The sequence below is a fragment of the Gobio gobio genome, assembly GCF_949357685.1.
Source record: "Gobio gobio genome assembly, chromosome: 10".
NCBI classification, from domain to species: Eukaryota; Metazoa; Chordata; class Actinopteri; order Cypriniformes; family Gobionidae; genus Gobio; species Gobio gobio.
In genome coordinates this window covers 6,314,417-6,329,270 of record NC_137116.1, presented here as the reverse complement: position 1 = coordinate 6,329,270, position 14,854 = coordinate 6,314,417, and the positions used below count along the sequence as shown (strand labels likewise).

The 14,854-nt window shown below is 35.0% G+C and overlaps 1 protein-coding gene across 1 annotated transcript in view; it reads left to right on the top strand.

Annotated features, from left to right (window-relative positions):
- cabin1 (calcineurin binding protein 1) overlaps positions 1-14,854 on the top strand; it is a 170,471-nt gene that overhangs the window by 123,129 nt on the left and 32,488 nt on the right. The gene's annotated exons all lie outside the window — the stretch shown is intronic.

Sequence of the window (14,854 nt, the reverse complement as noted above, 5' to 3'; positions counted from 1 at the left end):
ATAACGATTTTATTCAACAAGTTCTTGTCTTCCGTCTGGGCCGAAGCACCATATGCGCAAGAATATGATGTAGAGTCTGCATTCTGACACATGACCCGGAAGCGAGGAGCTTTGTTTACAAGCAGAGGAAGACGCACCATATCAAAGCTGTTGAATTCTACATTGATCGTGCTTTAGGTGTTGGCGTAGTGCTCAAAATGGTGCTGAAGTGTGCATTTCCTGGATGCCCGAACGCCGACTCTACGTCATATTCTCGCACATGCGTCGTGGTGCTTCGTGAGTTCACAAATTTTTCAAGAATTGCACTTAGAAACATTTTTACGAGCTTCTTAGAATTTATCTTAAGACATTTCCTAACTTAATTCTTAAGAATATTTTTGTGAAACTGGCCCCCTGGGGCCCGTTCTTCGTACCTCGCTTAATACATCTGAGATGATTTGACAGATCCCAGATCTTTTAATCGTGATAACTGATGTCTGGATAATTTGGTTCTTCAAACGAATTTGCGGATTGGATTTAAATATCTGGATTGAATGATCTAAGATCACTGTGCGTTCTTGTTTTCCCTGAAGAGGGCAGATGCATCGATACTAGAAACCATGATCAGCAATGCAGCGATTGGCTGGCGTCAAGACAGCAACGTAATGACATCATATAATTAAAAAAGCCACCTGGCAAAAAACTTGGCAAATTACACAAAAAAAAACCCACGAATATCTGGAGCTTTATAAGGAAATGGCTAAACGACCAAACCAACATAAAAGTTATAATAGATCAATGATAAATGTTTTTTTTGTTACATGATTACCAATTATTCACGATTTTATACAGTATTTGTACACCCTTTACATTTTTATTTCAATGTTGTAATTCAATTTTTAATTGTAATAATTCATAAATTTGAAGCAGATTTGTAACGTGACAGTATTAACGTTTTTAAGGGTCAAGATCAAATTCTCTGCATTTCCTGCGCTGCATCAAGCCATCCCATAATATCCGTCATCACTTAAATTAATGCACGGCTCAGATGAACTGTACAACATGTGTGCAAACCTCCAATAAAATTATAAAGTAATTATTCCATCACAAATAAATCGCTCAATCAAGTGGCTTTGTCACAACATTATAATATTATATTCATTCTCATATACATATACAATTTAAAAATGTGTATATTATTATTATTTAAAATGATTAGTATTGCCCCTGGTTCAGTAAAGAACTCTTGTAATAAAGTAGCAGTGGCTGGGACAGATTTTAAGTATCACCTCAAGATGCAATCTAATCCTGTTTATATGAAATAAGCCTGCTCGCGAGCAGGTTTAAGCTAACGGACCTGTTGCTATGACAGCAAGTCCAGGATGAGCGTCGAAGAACCAAACAATCCAAGATCATGCCAAATCGTCAACAATCAAATCCGGCTAACTGAGTTAGCGAGGTACGAAGAACGGGCCCCTGGTCTCTAGATATGACTTGGATCCTCCTTCATTGTAAGTTTATTTTTTTACAAAGTCTGATTGTACCGCATTTATTAGCATTGAATGGGTTATGTAGTTAAAAATGTTTATACTTCTGGTTTAGTATTTGAACAAACATAAATGTGAACAATAGTAATATTGATGCTTGCCTTAGCAAAAAAAAAAAATGTTAATGAAAGTAATTATTTTAGTCACGATACACGCTGTGAAGTGGGATGTCGATTTTATGTGCGATAGAGTTAAATTATGTTATATTATAGAGACATTAAGGTATCCCTGGGGGGAGAGAGCGAGAGCCAATTGAATACAAATGGAGCGGTGGAAAATTACTGGTGTAGCTAATGATAGTGTAGCACTTGAGCTCCATAACATTTGTCATCATACTGCTGAGTCAAGTGCGCTATTGTATTAGAATTCACAAAGAATCAGTGAGGTCTTAAAGGACCAGTTTCTGGCTTCTGGCTTTGTATTACTCACAGAACCTCAAATGCCCTGGAGTACATGGTGAATATATTATTAAACGGCTCCCTGGGGTGCATTTATAATGTTAATCAAATCAAAAATTGTCACAATTTAGAAACAAATGGCTATTTTCTACTCAGATTTTTGCCTCTTTTTGAAGGGGCGTGTCTGCTGCGAGACTGCAGTGTAGATGCCCACTACTGTGATTGGCTGCTGTGAGTCTTCAGTGTAAACTCCCACTGCTGTGAGACTTCAGTGTAAACGGCTACTGCTATGATTGGCTGCTGAGAGACTTCTGTGTAAACGGCCACTGCTGTGATTGGCTGATATGAGACTTCAGTGTAAATGGCCACTGCTGTGATTGGCTGCTGTGAGACTTCAGTGTAAACGCCCACTGCTGTGATTGGCTGCTGTGAGTCTTCAGTGTAAACTCCCACTGCTGTGATTGGCTGCTGTGAGACTTCAGTGTAAACGGCCACTGCTGTGATTGGCTGCTGTGAGACTTCAGTGTAAACGGCTACTGCTATGATTGGCTGCTGTGAGACTTCAGTGTAAACGGCCACTGCTGTGATTGGCTGCTGTGAGACTTCAGTGTAAACGGCTACTGCTATGATTGGCTGCTGTGAGACTTCAGTGTAAACGGCCACTGCTGTGATTGGCTGCTGTGAGACTTCAGTGTAAACGGCTACTGCTATGATTGGCTGCTGAGAGACTTCAGTGTAAACGACCACTGCTGTGATTGGCTGCTGTGAGACTTCAGTGTAAACGGCCACTGCTGTGATTGGCTGCTGTGAGACTATAGTGTAAACGCCCCACTGCTGTGATTGGCTACTGTAAGACTTCAGTGTAAATGCCCACTGCTGTGATTGGCTATGAAATAAGTATTAGACATGTGGAACCCTTCTGAATTCTTTTACCACATTTTTACTATTACAGCTGTCGAGATTAACGAATCGTGAAAAGTGTTGATTATCGCATTAAATTTAGAACTATTCCCATCACATGGAAGGTTGATGAGTTGTTGATGATGTGAATGCAGTGATCTCGTCATTGCAATGCGATTTCTGAATGCTTGCAGCATAAATAATAATGCAAACATCTCATCTCACTAAAACGCCAGTGGGCGGAGCCAAAGATGCAAGTTGGTGTTTCTCTTCTCCTGCTGAGGTGGCCTTTCACCTAATGAGTCGTTCTCTGGGCTTGGTTACAATAAAAGCTGTTTTTGGACTAACCAGGAGGTTTTGACTGAGTTTTGAAACGCAGGCTGTGTGTCCACCAAAGCATTTTTTCACGCAGCTGGCTAACGTATTCAATTGTTTGTTTTCAATGGGAGCGCCGTGTTTTTGCAAGTATTTCACGCTCAAGCGCTGAGCGTTCAGCGTTTTTTACTGGTCGCCGAGAGTTGAAGAATGTTCAACTTTGAGTTAAACGCAGCGCTCATCACTGTCACTTTTCACCCAGTTGTCCAATCAGAGTGGAGGAGGGGCGGGACAAATACAACACCGACCAACCGAAACATTCTGCTTGTACTGTGTACATACAACGTCAACAGATGACAAGCAGTATAATAACGGGACAAAATATTTTTAAAACAAGAGCCAGAGCAAATACTTTACATTGTATCAGCATTTTTATATATAATCAATACAGAAAAAAAAACTATCTGTGAAATGAGATACTAGTAACACTTCCGCGGATATTCCGTATCTTAACAAGCAAAGAGTCTCAACTGAAAAAAGCGCTGCCAAAACGCTCAGATGTTTTCAGCAGAGCGCCTAGCGTTTTCAGCCGGCTAAAAACACTTTTGTGGACACGCGGCCTTACAGGATATTTTTACAGTATAATGACCTCTTGTCAAGATCAAGGAAAACTTGAATTCTCAGTTCATGACCCCGTTAACATGTTTGTAATGTTAAATTATATATTTTATTCTCAAATTAAATAAATAATTTGATTCTTTTTGACATGGACCAGTAAGTAACCACCTAGTACCCACCCAGAAGACACTATAGCTCCACATGGCAGTGGCCAGCATCATTCACAGTTTCTTTACAATATGTAAAATCGAGTTCATAAGCTATTGCATTTTAAGCAAAGGAAGCCGACAATTTACACAATTTTCTGTTTTGGAAAACAAAAAAAGTTATTATGTCTCATTATGCTCTTTTCCCCAATAGCATCATCGAGTGTTGAGCTCTGTATTTAATTATGTCAAGGTAAAAAACAAACTTGCCATTAAAGTATGTTATTAGTATGAGAGGTTAATGGCTTTAGCTTGCAGTTTACACACACACACACACACACACACACACACACACACACACACACACACACACACACACACACACACACACACACACACACACACACACACACACACACACACACACACACACTAACACACACACACACTAACACTCGCAGCACTCATCTAGTCCATTATCAGCCTCTACTTCTCTAACTGTGTATCACCTCTCATTTCCCCTGCCTGTGTAATTGCATCTGCTCTGTGTGTGTGTGTGTGTGTGTGTGTGTGTGTGCGTCTCTCTACCTGAGTCTAATTGTAGTGCTTGTCTCTGCATGTGTGTTTATGAATGTTTGTGTGCGTGTGTATTCTGTGGTTGTTTGTTATGAAGCACTGTCTAATTCTCCCGAACACATCTCTGATTGAGATGACAGTGGAAAGGAGAGAGATTTTAATGTGGCCCCCGGACACTGAGTCGCTGTTCAGATTGGCCCATCTTTACCTCACTGATTGAGGAAAGGCTGTATGGGAAGAATTTAACCATTTAACCATTAGCTTTATTTGGAGCCTATATATAATGCATTATCATGGTATGTGGATTTATTTTTTCAGTGCATTCTTGGATAACTAAATGTTGTGTTCTGAAATCTGCCCTCAAAACTATAAATCAGGTGAAGTTACCAAAAACCTCATTGAACATCCAACCCACCAGAATGCACTGCATGCTGAAAACCTTCAGAAACATTTCCACATTTCTGGTTCGTTTGTCCCATTTGAAACCATTTCTGAACTCTGGAGGTCAATTCACATCATGTGATCTTGTGCCATAAAGGTTTTCCCATACTAAATCCACATCACAAACATCCAGTTAAGCTCCAGGAAGTCCTGGATTAATGCTTTTGCAGCAGCTACAAACTCTGAGATTAACCACCATGAAACATCAGCTCTACCACAGCTGGAGCCATGTAGGCTGCAGAGATGCAATCATCATTTTGCATTATATGCAGTTGCTGAAGCAAGAATATGGATGTATCCTGATGTGAATGCTATTCGTGCTATTTGGATTTGTGTGTTCCAAGTCATAGTGCATAGAAAGTCAGGGACTGGAATTGCAGTCTTACAGAAAGCTTTAAAATTGATTTGATCTGAGTAGATTAATTTACTCATTCAACCAACATTGCTAGTGAATGAATGTTAAGCATTATAAGTGCAGAGTTTGCAGGAATGAGTCAAATTATGAATAATACCTGCAATTCCGTACCGATATTCAGGCCCTGAAAGGATTGGAATTGGAATTTTTCAGAAATATGCATCCATTTGTTCTTTTGGACTATTATTCACAAACCCTTGTGAAGAAGGAGAGGACTTTGTGACTGTTCTCTTTTGACCTTTTCAGTTGTTGAAAACTTTAAAGTAATGAATATAGCTGAAAGCTAACACTTGCAAGCAAATTGCGGTCACATTAGCAACATTTTGTGGACAAAAAAAGGTGTATGAATCTCAGCTCACACAAAGATCACACAGAACCAAGCAGCTTTCTGTTGGTCATTGCTGTGAATTCGCATGAACCGGTTGTGAAATCTGCCCCCAAAACTATAAATCCGGTGGATTCCTATTGAAATGACTGAATTTCGCTTATGTGACCACACCTTAAGGAGTCTGTGGTATTAAGATCATGATTTTTCATGGCTGATTCCGATTGCTGATTTCTTTTTTTAAACAGGCAAATTCCTATGGAAGCTTGTTTCTGCCAGTAAAAATAAAAACTTTTTTCATCTCACAATTCTGACTTTTCTTTGCATAATATTGCATGATATTATCCTCTATCCATGATATCGCAATTGCGAGAAATAAAGTCAGAATTGCAAGGAGACAAATTCAGAATTACGAGAAAAGGGCACAGAGAAGAAATGTCAGAATTGCTAGTTAAAGTCAGAATTGTGAGGGGGGGAAAGGCAGAATTATGAAATAAAGTCAGAATTTTTAGGGGGGAAAAAGTCAGAATTGCAAGGAAAAAAAAGTCAGAATTGCAAGAAAAAATCTGAATTGCAAGAAAGAAATAAAGGCAGAATTGCTAGTAAAAGTCAGAATTTTGAGGAAAAAAAGTCAGAATTGCAAGAAAAAAGGCAGAATTGTGAAAGTCATAATTTCGAGGACAAAAAGTCATAATTGTGAGTAAAAGTCAGAATTGCAAGAAAAAAGGCAGAATTGCTAGTAAAAGTCAGAATTTTGAGGAAGAAAAGGCAGAATTGCTAGAAAAAAAGGCAGAATTGCAAGAAAAAAAGGCAGAATTACGAGGGAAAAAAGTCAAAATTGCGAGAAAAAAATGGCAGAATTGTGTAAAAAGGCAGAATTGCGAGGGGAAAAAAAGGCAGAATTGTGAAAAGGTCATAACTTCGAGGACAAAAAGTCAGAATTGCTGGTAAAAGTCCGAATTGCAAGAAAAAAGGCAGAATTTCGAGGAAAAAGGCAGGTTTGCTGGTAAAAGCCAGAATTGCAAGAAAAAAAAGGCAGAATTGTGTAAAAAGGCAGAATTGCCAAGAAAAAAAGGCAGAATAGAGGGCAGAATTGTGTGATATAACCTCGCAATTCTCAGAAAAGTTTATCTCAGAATTGGAACAACAAAGTCAGAATTGAGAGATAAAAAGTGATGGAAACAAGCTTCCATAGATTCCAATACCAGCTGCTGATATTTGACAAAAATAAAAACCCTTTAAGCAAATGTGTTTATTTTTTGGCTTTATTATAGGCCAAACTGGCCTTAAACAAAGAATATCTGTAGCCATTTCAAGTTAGAGGAAACCACTGCATTTTAATCAAAATCCAAAGATGTTACACACGCAGTTTAAAAAAAAAAATGTATTGTATAATTTCAAGAAAGCAAAAACAAAATGGTCTGATTTTAGCTTTGTGAAATTATGCTACCTAAAGAAAATACCAGCACAAAACTGTGTTAACATCCTGTTTACAGACTGAAATATTTCCACATAATTAACTTTTTGGAAAATGAGTGCAATGCAGTTTGTGTGCAACTACAGAGACTACAGAGTCCAACCACAGAGATCGGCCAAAGTCATTCTGATTGATGGCCGGTCGACCGATGCATCTTTAGATGCAATTATGACATAGTTTGTAGTGATACACTGAAATTTCATCCGCCAAACATTTTCAGTGTGGTTGAAATCATTGACTGAAATGGTGACGTTTAATTAGCACTTCTCTGATGATGCATTTTTCACTGTGTCAGTGTCTATTTCATACACACAACGTGGACAAGCATCAGGTAAACATCAACTGTGTGGACACTATCATTTTCTCATTTTAAATCCATCTTCAGTTTGATGAAGCAAGATCTTGTCCTGTGATTTTATGTAGTTTTGGGCGTTTCTGTAAAAAAATGATTGCGGTGCATTACTAGTCTTACAACAAAAGTTTGAACACACTTCTGAACCTTTTTTTAAACATTGTCTTTAGAAATTGTGCTTACATGATGATTATTATTATTAATTATTGTAAAATGTGGAAAAAGATGAAGAATGAGTAACACCGGACACGTCAGGCTTCATCATCCAATGTTGTTTTTGCTGTTGCTGAGACTGGTGTGCAGTGTCAAGGTTGTTGTGCAGTGCTTTGAGTCATACGCCTGAAATCTCACACCACACCAACCGGAAGAACAAGTCCTAACAGTGTACTCGCATACACACACACGCACACCAGCCCTCAAACCTGCACCAAAACAACATCTGCACTCTACGCACTGCTAGATTACGTTTAGAACTACTTGAAGTGAGTTTTGGAAACAGCTAAAGGAGTAGATCAATGTTAGCATTAGCAAGCATGCTAACTGGGCATGTGGTGCCCAGGGTCAGAGTCACCAACGACCACATCAGTTAGCTTCCTGAGAGTTCAGTCACAGAAATGAGATTATTTTCAATCTTAAAGGAATATTATGTAGTAACGGTTAGGATTAAGGTGTCATTGTCTCTGTCTCTTTCTCTCTCCCACACACTATTTAAAAACAGAGCTATATGATATAAAACAGACACCAGGGATGCCCAATCTCAGCCAGCTCCTCCGGTTGCCATGACCACAAGCACTCCAGCGAGAGGTCTTTTTAGGTCATTTTGTTCTATAACCCATTAGCCTCTGTGTGTCAAATTTTGGAGGATCTAAAGAAATCAATAAGAGCTTCAGAACTTGCCTAATCAGCCTGTTTGCCATATTTTAAAGGGATAGCTCAGTAAATGACGACTGAAGTTTCATTTTTCACTGTCATGTTGTTCTTAACCCGTATGACTCAGTGGAACACAAAATAAAACATTTGATAGAATATCTTGACTGGGGCAAAAAAAAGGGGAGGGGGGGGGTCAATTGGTTCACTCTGAACAGAATCAGTATTTTAACGTTTCTGTTCCTTTTGTAACATTACAGTTTTGAAAACGGTTTGTGTAAAAATACCTGTGAATTTTATTATTAACATTATTTTTATTTATGTATTTATTTGGGCTGGGTAAAAAATATACATTTCTCAATTATAATCGATTCTCATTTTTACGAGCCGATATCGATTCTTAAATTCCGTGAATCGATTAGTCATCTTGTTTTCAGGTGATGAATGAACGGAACGTTGTAGCGCTTCTCCCATCCAATAAATCGCAATACTATTTGTGCTTTATTACTATTGATATGAAACAAAGTCTCAGATTTAAAATTACATCCATTTTATTACAGAATTCAAAAACATAAATACTGTCTTGGCGCTGTGGCGTGAGATCCCTCTGGCGCAGCTCAGAGCTTTAATGGTTAAATTAAATTTTAGTAATCAAAAAAGCATGTCTAATTAATTGAAATCATGAAACTTACAATTTAACAACACTTTATTAAAAGTTGAACAAAAATTACGTTTAGGGCCCTATGAAATATGTAGAGTGTCTTAGCCTGGCATTTGCCGTCTAGTCATAGACAATAAAACCTGTGCTTAGCACTTCATCTTTTATAACTCACGATTTTGGCCAAGTGTATTAAACGACAGGAAAAACTGAGCGTCCACATAGCTACAATAACCTTTGTAACCTGTAAGTTGATGAAAACATTATGCTGAATTTGCTACCTCAGATGCGGACGTTAATCACTCACAAAAAACGAATTTGACTAACCTTTTAATTCCATGCGAGCTTGATTTTGGGAAAATGTTGGGCTTTCCTGTAGCTCAAACAGTAGAGCGTGGCACTAGCAACGCCAAGGTCATGGGTTCAATTCGCAGGGAAAGCAAGAACTGACAAAATGTGTACCTTGAATGCAATGTAAGTCGCTTTGGATAAAAGCGTCTGCCAAATGCATAAAAAATGTTAATAATATAATGACACATTGTACACTAACCTGCAATTTTCGCTGGTTTCAAAACACACCATGCTGGATATTACCTGCCATTCATTTTGACTTGAATGTAATGCTTTAACAGTTGGTGACTGACATATCCTCGGAAAAACTCCTGAGATCCAAAAGCTAATGCCAGCGATTTGCCTATGATGGTTTGACAGAACGATAAAATAATGTTATTAACCAGTTAATGGTCATTTCAAATAAGCGTTTCTGTTCAGAACGATTAAACTTGATTTAATTTGTGTTCGTTTAATTTGTTTCCGGTTTTTGTTTTCGTTCCTTGAACCGGTTCAGAGCCCTGAACTTGACTGCCCTTTCTGGTTCCTAAATGAGAAAAAAGTAGTTTGTATATGTGCTATATTCCAAGTCTTCTGATGCGTTCTGCTGGTTGGTTTTGTTAATACGACTCTGAACTAGAATATTGACTTTATTTATGTAAGTTTTCCTGGTGTTTCATACAGACAGAACTTTGTTTTGGCTTGTTCATTTTCAGGACACCATAACGCCATCTGCACATTTTGGCGTATCGCACAGATTCTTTGTTCCCACTGCATACTCTCGGGACCCCGGCCCGTGTTTGTGTGTGTGTGTGTGTGTGTACACTGACTTTTATTCCATATTTGTAGATGATCTGATTATGGCCCTTCATTAGCGTGGGTCTCTTCTGCCAGAAATCATCAACTGATTTCTGAGAGCTTTTCTGGCAGGTTCCTTGGCTTTCACACGCACAATGGTTAATAATGAGCGATAGGTCTGTTTCTGAGGGTTGTTTTCTGGAGGACAGTCTGGGCTGGCTTCATGTATGCTTTCAAAATTCAATTAAATGGTCTTTTACACTCTTTTTAGAGTAAATCAAGATCTTTTTTTTAGTGCTTTAGGTACCAAGTATTAGTATTTACTTATAGGGATGCTCCACTCGATCGGCCGTAGATCGGTGTCGGCCGATAATCACATTCTGTAACTTGATCGTTAGTCACACAATTTGGCCGATCTCACGAACCAATTTGCAATTTGACGACGTAAAACGTTGCCGCCAAAAACAGATTATGCTTTTTCTGCACATTCTGCTCTGTAACTTTGCGAAACATTAGTGAACCTACATTAAAGGTCCCGTTTTTCGTGTTTTTTTTTAAGCTTTGATTGTGTTTACAGTGTGCAATATAACGTGTTCATGTTTCGCGTGTAAAAAAACACAGTATTTTTCACACAATTTACTTATCTGTATACCGCTGTTTTCACTGTCCTAAAAACGGCCTGAGGATTTCCTTATTCTATGAAGTCCCTCCTTCAGAAATACGTAACGAGTTCTGATTGTGCCAGCGGTTCCCGTGTTGTGATTCGACAGCAGCTTAGTGCACGTTGCCCGGAAAGGTCACGCCTCTTACCATAACGGAGATGCGCTCAATGATCTCTAAGTACAGCGTCCCTGGGAAAGCCAAACAAAGGTGATTTGACTCCGGGATGAAAATAACAGCGTCTCGACGACATGGCGACAAACAAACTATACAAACGCAACACTTCGCGTATTCTTGTGGGCGGAGGTTAGTCAACAAACTGTTCTACTGACGTAATTAAAGCAGGATGTACAGGGATGTAGTCCACACCGGCCGTTCGCTGTAGGCTTTGAAAGGGAACTTCTGTTAAATAAAATATCTCGCTTGGCATTGAACTTTGAGCTTTATAATTTTACAGGTGTTATTTATGCTCAAACAGCAACATTACACACTAACTAAAGTTTGAAAAATGGGATCACGAAGAACAGGACCTTTAAGAACCGCGGGTCCTTAAAAAGTCTTAAATAAGGTTTTCCTTAAATAAGGTCTTAAAAAGTCTTAAAATGTCTTAAATTCAGATTCGATGGGTCTTAAATATTTTTGGTCACATTACCAGGAACATTTCTCCAGTCTGACGGACATAGTGGTGACGTTATCATTGGACAAACCGCAGACGTCATCAGAGAGAATTGTGGTGGCAGGATCCAGTCAAACCACTGTTAGCTGACCAGCCTCCTAACTAGTTTAAATGGGTTCATGCAAGTTTACACAAATGGCAGCATCATATCACGAGAATGATTCTTCTGATTTTATTACATTCAGCACAATTCAGCGATAGATAATGTATAGTGTATTTCTGGTATCAGTGTCGCGCAGTTGTTGAGGCTCGCACTGCCTGACTGAAAATTTCATGGAGAAATAAAATGAGCGTAACAGCAAATCTAATGAAATTCACAGAAGAAACATACTGAGTTAACTATTATACTGAGTATTTTCACGAGTGCAATGCTCCAGCAGCGCTCTGTGTTATTGGCGCGAGTCTCTTTCGGATTGTATTAGACACATAAAATGGATTTTATTCTTCAGCTAACAGTTCTTGAGTTCCAGTTAGCCTAGCCTATACCCAATCCTGTATGTGTGTTAATGTTAAACAAACGACAACAACAGGGGAGAAACAAACAGTAGGCGACCTAAACTTAAAGCACTGTTTGTATATGTATATTTATGTTGTATTTATTTGTCCTATTGTCATTTAAGTTCTTATTTTATCACCGACCATTTACTTCATTACTTAATAACTTGAGAACTTTTTACCTAAATTAAGCAATTGCTTATTGCTGTGGTTTACTTTTTGGCTTTGACCCATCGCTTCTCTATCCGTCATCGTGATAATCCCTCCAATAGCGGGCCAGGTGGATAATCCAGTCTGTGATTGGTTCCCGCAAAAGTGTAACAGAAGCAGAAGAAATTAATGTACGGGTTTCCAGACTGAGTTGCCGGGCGAAATCAAATCGCTGGCAAATCAGGCTGGGTTTACCCAGTCTAATTTCCCACCCTAACCCATCATGTTATTAAAGCTAGATTTGCACACTACTGGACCAGCTTTTTGTAATAACAAACAAGATTCATACATTTTGTTTGTTTTATTGCCATGTGTGACTATTGTGCATCTAACATAATGATATGGTAAATGTGGCATTCTAATTATGGAAAAAAAAAAAACATGCAAATTTCTATATAGTGAAATCCTGGTGGGATTGAGCTATGAGGAAGTGAAAGTTTACTAATACTTTGTTCAATTTGAATAATACTAACCCAGATCATTCAAAGCTTTTACACCCTAAAGGCATTTTTTGTCATTTCACATGATTTCAAGTGCATACTTACAAGTAATGGCTTATAACAAAAAAGGTCATTACATTACATTATTATACATTTATCAGTAACACTTTACAATAAGGTCTCATTTATTAACATTTGTTAAGCATTAGTTAACATGAACTAATAATGACAGATATATTTTTAAAGCATTTGTTAACCTTTGCTATTGTTAGTTTATAAAATTGGTCATGTAAGTTCACAGTGCATTAAATGTTAACAGATACAACTTTTGATTTTAAAAACATATTAGTAAATGTTAAAATAACCATGTACAGTGTTTTATTTATATATATATATATATATATATATATATATATATATATATATATATATATATATATATATATATATATATATATATATATATATATATATATATATATATATATATATATATTTATTTATTTATTTATTTATTTATTTATTTATTTATTTATTTATTTATTTATTTATTTATTTATTTATTTATTTATTTATTTATTTATTTATTTATTTATTTATTTATTTATTTATTTATTTATTTATTTATTTATTTATTTATTTATTTATTTATTTATTTATTTATTTATTTATTTATTTATTTATTTATTTATTTATTTATTTATTTATTTATTTATTTATTTATTTATTTATTTATTTATTTATTTATTTATTTATTTATTTATTTATTTATTTATTTATTTATTTATTTATTTATTTATTTATTTATTTATTTATTTATTTATTTATTTATTTATTTATTTATTTATTTATTTATTTATTTATTTATTTATTTATTTATTTATTTATTTATTTATTTATTTATTTATTTATTTATTTATTTATTTATTTATTTATTTATTTATTTATTTATTTATTTATTTATTTATTTATTTATTTATTTATTTATTTATTTATTTATTTATTTATTTATTTATTTATTTATTTATTTATTTATTTATTTATTTATTTATTTATTTATTTATTTATTTATTTATTTATTTATTTATTTATTTATTTATTTATTTATTTATTTATTTATTTATTTATTTATTTATTTATTTATTTATTTATTTATTTATTTATTTATTTATTTATTTATTTATTTATTTATTTATTTATTTATTTATTTATTTATTTATTTATTTATTTATTTATTTATTTATTTATTTATTTATTTATTTATTTATTTATTTATTTATTTATTTATTTATTTATTTATTTATTTATTTATTTATTTATTTATTTATTTATTTATTTATTTATTTATTTATTTATTTATTTATTTATTTATTTATTTATTTATTTATTTATTTATTTATTTATTTATTTATTTATTTATTTATTTATTTATTTATTTATTTATTTATTTATTTATTTATTTATTTATTTATTTATTTATTTATTTATTTATTTATTTATTTATTTATTTATTTATTTATTTATTTATTTATTTATTTATTTATTTATTTATTTATTTATTTATTTATTTATTTATTTATTTATTTATTTATTTATTTATTGTTGGCTTGTGTACTTACATTATCCCAAATGTTTCCAAGAAGGTTTAAAACCAGAGAAATAAGCCATTTTAACCAGGACACGGACCGTGTCTATGCGTCGCCTATCAATGACATCATACCCGCGTTACCCTCGATTTCCGATTTTTTTTTTTGTTGTAAAAACCATGGAAACACCAAAGACGCTTTACTTTATGATGTGTTTTATTAGACAGGTGATCAACTGTTTGGATCATTCATCACAGAAAACTAATCATTGTTCTGCTCAACACAGTTAATCTTATTGTTTAAATCTGGTTTTCTTGAATTACCGCAAGAGTACCATGTTTTACCATGCCTAATATTGATCTAGTCTTATAGTAGCAGCCGAGCGAACGCACAGAGTAGCTTTGTAGCATGACTTTTATTATTATTATTATTTTATTATTACACACCGTCTGCGGCAGAATAAAAGCTCAGTGAAATCAAGACGTCGTCAAGCTACCCCTTTGTTTTGAATATGTGACATCTAGCAGCGAATAAATTACATATTGTGCCTTTAACTAATGTTAACAAATGTAGCCTTATTGTAAAGTGTTACCAAAATATCTTCAATTTTGTTTCGAAGATGAAGGTAAGTCTTAGGAAAGTAGT